Source organism: Camelus ferus, chromosome 19, assembly GCF_009834535.1.
Source record: "Camelus ferus isolate YT-003-E chromosome 19, BCGSAC_Cfer_1.0, whole genome shotgun sequence".
Classification (NCBI taxonomy): Eukaryota; Metazoa; Chordata; class Mammalia; order Artiodactyla; family Camelidae; genus Camelus; species Camelus ferus.
The window spans coordinates 25,671,304-25,677,959 of NC_045714.1; positions in this window are offsets into that span (position 1 = coordinate 25,671,304).

Here is a 6,656-nt window from a genome sequence, read left to right on the forward strand (position 1 = left end):
TTGTGTATGGGAAACAATCTTATTTCCATATTCTGAATGACTTTCTCTCAAACTCACATTTAATTCACTAATGTCACCTAACAAAAATTGTTTCTAGGAACCATACTAAGAAAGGTTAAAAGATTATTTATAAAAACTCTCTTAAACTTTAGGTTAGATACACCAAATCTTGTATGCATGCTCCATTCTGGAAATCAAATATGTTTGGATAAACTTTTTTCATGTGCCTTTTGGGAATACATATATTTTGTGTTTGGGAAACAAGCCTATCTTCATGCTGTGAAAGACTTTCATTCAAACTTGCCTTTAGAACACTAACTTCACCTATTTTGAAACTGTCTCTAGAAAGCATGCCTAGAAAGGTGAAAAAAGTGTTGTTACAAAGTTTCTTCAGCATTGGTCTATGTACACCAAATGTTCACAAGTACTCCATTCCAGGAAACTATTGTGTGAGGGAAAGTTACTTCATTAGCCTATTCAGGAACACAGAGTTATTTTGTTTGGGAATGAAGCCTATGTGAATGTTCTGAAAGGCTGTCTCTCAAACTCACATTTGGAATATAAACTAAACCTCACTTGACACTATCTCTAAGAAGCATTTTAAGAAAGTTGAAAAGGGTGTTGTTATAAATTCTCTTTACATTTAGGCTAGATGAACCACAACTTTGATATATGTATCATTTTGTTACAAAATTTGGGTACAAAATTTCTGCATCAGCCTTGCTGGGAACACATAGATTTTATATTTGGAAAACAAGCCTATCAGAATGTTCTGAAAAACTTTCACTCAAATTCTCATTTAGACCACTAGGTTGACCTATCTTGAAACTGTCTCTAAGAAGGACAACAAGAAAACTGACAAAATTGTATATGAATGATGGAAATACAATCACTGTAGACTTTAAAACCCCTTTAACACCACTGAATAGATGTTCCAGACAGAAAATTATATGGCAACAGAGAAATGAAATGAAAAAAATTGAAGAATTACACTTTGTTGATATTTTCAGAATATTATATCTCCCCCAAAATTGATTATACATTTTTGAAATGCACATGCTACATTTTCTGGGATAGATTTTGTACTCGGGCACAAAAGAAAACACAAATTTAAGACGATAGAAATTATTTCAAACATTTTTTCAGATCATAATGACATAATTAAAAATTGTCTAAAGATAAACAAAGGAGAAAAAAATGACAACATGGAGATTAAACATGCTACTGAAAAACGAATGGGTCAGTGATGAAATCAAAGAAGAAATTAAATCAGCAATGAAGATGGCAGAGTAGAAGGACATTCGCAGCTCACCCTCTCCCACAAATGCACCAAGACTTACATCCACAAACCCACTCAGCCAACCAGAGCACCTGCGGAACTCTGACAGAACATTGCCCTCTTTATAAGATAAAGATGCCAAAAATCTGGTAGGAGAAAAGGAAAAATGAAAGAACAAAAGGCAAAGCAGAGCGGGACAGGTCCCCCTGACACCCAGCCTGAGAAGAGGGCCGGCAGCTGCGGGAAGGGCCAGGCTGCCCAAGCTAGGCAGTGGACGGGGGCAGATGCACTGAGGTAGCCCCAGGGTACTGCAAGGGGCTGCGTGATGTGGCTGTGGGTGTACAGGGCAGAACAACCTGGGCCTTCCATAAAACAACATGGTTGATGGGCACTGGGGGGAAGGGTGCATACCCCTATCTCTGAAAACCCACAGAAACTTTTTGGGGGAAGAGAGGCGGCGCTCAGGCATAGCTGCCATATCCTCTGGTGCTTAGCATACAGGCGGGGGCGGGGGTGAAACCTGTATCCGTACCTAAGGGCTTAGCAGCTTCAAAGCCCAGACTGAGACTTGTCTACAGCCAGAGGCAGATAGGGTCCTTCCATCCTGGTCCCTCAGAGAACTTGCTATGCAAAGACAAACAAGGAGCTGAGTTTTGGCCCGGAGCAGTGACAAGGCTGTTCCTTGGTCTGCCCTGAGCCCACCTGTAGAGCACTGACCTGAGGTGGAGCTCGCAGCTGCACAGAGCAGCAGAGCTATCAGTGCCAGGAAAGGGAGGGCAGCCCCCAGCCTTGAGGGCAGGAATGCAGACCCTGACCGCAGTGCTGAGAGAGGGCCTGACCCACCCTCCTACCTGGCCAGTCTGCAACATCTGACTGCGGCATCAGGAGGGGCAGTGACCCGCCCACCCACAGCAAAGAAGAGCTGCACCTCATCCAGTGTTAGGAGGAGGCACAATCTGCTTGCAGACAGGCACTGAGAGGAGCAAAGAAGAAGCCATCAAAGGAGGGCCACTGGAAACAGCAAGCTGAGCTTCCGAAACAGGATGAAGACAGAAAGACTTCCACATTAAAAGCACACAGACTCCAGAAGAAAACTGACACACCCTTTTCTTTTTAAAATCTGTTTTTACATGTTCTATTTCCTATTACCCTCTTAATTTTTACTTCTTAATTCATTTCTATTTCTCTTGGGTTTTGATGTCCTGTTATTGATTAGACACAGGTTTCAAATACATCTTTTCATTTTTTCCCCTTTTTTTTAAAAGGTTTTAAAAAGACGTCTCAACCCGATTGATATTCTGCTTCAACTCACTCTTCTATTATTCATTATACACTGTTTTCAAACCTTCTTTCTCCCTTCTTTTAAAATTTTTCTCTCTCTCTCTTATTTTTTCTTTTTTTCATAAGTCTTATTCCTAAATATGCATTAGATAGATAAACACCTTAAGGACCACAACAGATAACTGATACTCCATAAACCACAGTGCCACAGAGGTATGAGCAAGATGAAGAAGCAGAGAAACTTTTCCCAATTAAAAGAACAAGATAAATCCCCAGAAAGAAAGATCAATGAAATAGATATCAATAGCTTAGTAGATCAGGATTTGAAAAAAGGAGTGATCAAAGTGCTGAAGGAATTAAAAGAGATAGTGTTTAGAGATATAAAATGTGTCAAAAATGAAATTGAAGCTATAAAGAAGAGCCAAGTAGAATGGGTATACTCATTGACACACATGAGGAATGATCTAATAGCTGTGCAAGGCCGACTAGATAATGCAGAGGAACGAATTAGTGACCTAGAAGACAGGACAATAGAAAGCACCCAATCAGAAGAGCTACAAGAGAAACAAATAAAAAATAATGAAAATAGCATAAGGGACCTATGGGATAATATAAAGCATCCCAATCTTCGCATAATAGGGGTCCCAGAAGGGGAAGAATGATCAAAGGAGACTGAAAAGTTTTTGAAGAAATCATGAATGAAAACTTCCCAAACTTAAAGAAGGATTCAGATATCCAAGTACAGGAAGCTCAGAGGGTCCCAAACAGGAAGAACCCAAATAGACCCACACCAAGACATATCATAACCAATTGGCCAGAGTCAAGGATAAAGAAATGATTCTAAAGGCAGCAAGAGAAAAGCAAAGAGTAAGTTACAAGGGCACTCCCATTAGGCTCTCAGCTGATTTCTCTACACAAACACTACAGGCCAGAAGGGAGTGGCAAGATATATTCAAAGTCCTGAATGAAAAAAAGATGCAGCCTAGGATACTTTATCCAGCAAGGCTATCCTTTAGGATAGAAGGAGAGATAAAGAATTTCACAGACAAGAAAAAGCTGCAGGAGTTTAGCAACACTAAACCTATGCTAAAAGAAATATTGAAAGTTCTATTCTAAATAGAAAAGCAGCAGGATGCTACAGAAATGAGAAACTCACAACTGGAAAGGTGATAACTCATGAATTACAAATAAAGTAAACACAAAATTATAAAAGAAGACATACAAATCACTGAGAGTGGGAGAGGGAGGCAGGGAAATATAGAATATTTTTTTCTTTCTTTTTAAAATTTTTTTAACAGTAGGATGGGTTTGAGATCATGTTACTATCAGTTTAATAGAAACAGTTATAGTAATGGGTTAGTAGATTTACAAAAAAGGGTAACCACAAGCCAAAAATTTACAAAGGAGTCACAAAAATTAAATAAAATCCATGATAATACAAAGGAAAATTACCAAACCACAAAAGGAAGAAGAAAGGAACAAAGAGGATATACCAATTCAACTGCAAAGATAAGTTCAAAATGGCAATAAACACACATCTATCCCTAATTACTGTAAATGTTAATGGACGAAATGCTCCAGTCAAAAGACACAGAGTTGCAGACTGGATAATAAAGGAAGAACCTTCAGTATGCTGCATACAAGATACCCCCTTTAGGGAGAAGGACACATATAGATTGAGAGTGAAAGGATAGAAAAGGATATTCCATGCAAATGGAAAAGCCAAAAAATCAGGTGTTGCAGTACTGATTTCAGACAAAATAGACTTTTAAAAAAAGGCCATAAAGAAAGATAAAGAAGGACATTTTATAATGATTAAAAGAGTGATACTAGATGAGGATATTACACTCGTTTATTTATATGCATCCAATATGGGAGCACCTAAGTACATAGAACAACTACTAACAGAGATAAAGGGGGATATTGATGGAAATACAATCATAGATGGAGATTTTAACACTGCATTAACATCACTAGAAAGATCTTCCAGACAGAAAATAAATAAGGCAACAGAGAAATTAAATACTACAATAGAAAAACTAGATTTGGTGGATATTTTCAGAGCATTACCCCCCACCAAAATAGGATAGACATTCTTTTCAAGTGCACATGGAACATTTTCCAGGATCGATCATGCACTTGGGCACAAAAGAAACGTCAACAATTTTAAGAAGATAGAAATTATCTCAAGCATCTTTACTGACCACAATGCCATGAAACTGGAAATCAACAACAGAGAAACAAAGGAGAAAAAAAGGAAAGCATGGAGATTAAGCAATATGTTATTGAAAAAACAATGGATCAATGAGGAAATCAAAGCTGAAATTAAAAAATACCTTGAGACAAATGATAATGAAAGCACAACCACTCAAAACCTATGGGACACAGCAAAGGCAGTGCTAAGAGGGAAGTTTATAGCAATACAGGCCTTCCTCAAAAAAAGAAGAACAAACTCAAATAAACAATTTAACCCACCACCTGAATGAATTAGAAAAAGAAGAACAAAAAACCCCAAAAGGCAGCAGAAGGAAGCAAATTATAAAGATCAGGGAGGAAATAAATAAAATAGAGATTTAAAAAAACCATAGGAAAAATCAATCAAACCAAAAGCAGATTTTTTGAAAAAGTAAAGAAAACTAACAAATCTCTTTCCAAATTCACAAAGAAGAAAAAAAGAGAGAGCACAAATTAGCAAAATAAGAAAGGAAAATGGAGAAATTACAACAAATAACATAGAAATACAGAATATCATATGAGAATATTATAAAAAACCATATGGAACCAAATTGGATAACCTAGAGGAGATGGACAAGTTTCTGGAAACATACTGCCCACCAAAACTGAATCAAGAAGAAACTGAACACTTGAAAAATCCGATCACTAGAAAGGAAATAGGAATAGCAATTAAAAACCTCACTACAAATAAAAGTTCAGGACCGGATGGCTTCACCGGGGAATTCTACCAAACATACAAATAAGAACTCATACCAGTACTTCTCAAACTCTTCCAGATGATTGAAAAGAGGGAATACTCCCAAACACATTCTATGAAGCCACTATCACTCTGATACCAAAACCAGGCAAAGACACTACAAAAAAAAAAGAGAATTATAGGCCAATATCACTGATGAACATAGACGCCAAAGTCCTCACCAAAATTTTAGCAAATAGAATCCAACAACACATATAAAAGATTATACATCACGACCAAGTGGGGTTCATCCCAGGGACACAAGGCTGGTTCAACATACACAAATCAATCAGTGTAATACATCACATCAACAAGAGAAAGGACAAAAACCACATGATCATCTCAATCGATGCAGAGAAAGCATTTCATAAAATTCAACACCCATTTATGATAAAAACTCTCGCCAAAGTGGGTATAGAGGGAACATATCTCAACATAACAAAAGCTATATATGAAAAACCTACAGCCAGCATAGTACTCAATGGTGAAAATCTCAAAAGCTTCCCACTAAAATCTGGGACAAGACAAGGATGCCCACTATCACCATTCCCATTCAACATAGTCCTGGAAGTCCTAGCCACAGCAGTCAGGCAAGGGAAAGAAATAAAAGGGATCCAAATTGGAAAAGAAGAGGTAAAAGTGTCATTATATGCTGATGACATGTTACTATATATAGAAAACCCTAAAAGGTCCACACAAATGCTACTAGAGCTGATTGAAGAATTCAGCAAGGTAGCAGGTTACAAAATTAACGTTCAAAAATCAGTTGCATTTCTTTACACTAATGATAAATCAACAGAAGAAGAAATTAAAGAAACAATCCCCTTTAAAATAGCACCCAAAGTAATAAAATATCTGGGAATAAATCTAACCAAGGAGGTGAAAGAATTATACACAGAAAACTATAAACCATTGATGAAGGAAATCAAAGAAGACTTTAAAAAATGGAAAGATATTCCATGCTCTTGGATTGGAAGAATCAATATTGTTAAAATGGTCACACTGCCCAAGGCAACCTACAGATTTAATGCAATCCCTATCAAATTACCCAGGACATATTTCACAGAACTAGAACAACTCAAAATAAAATTTATATGGAACCATCAAAGACCTAGAATTGCCAAA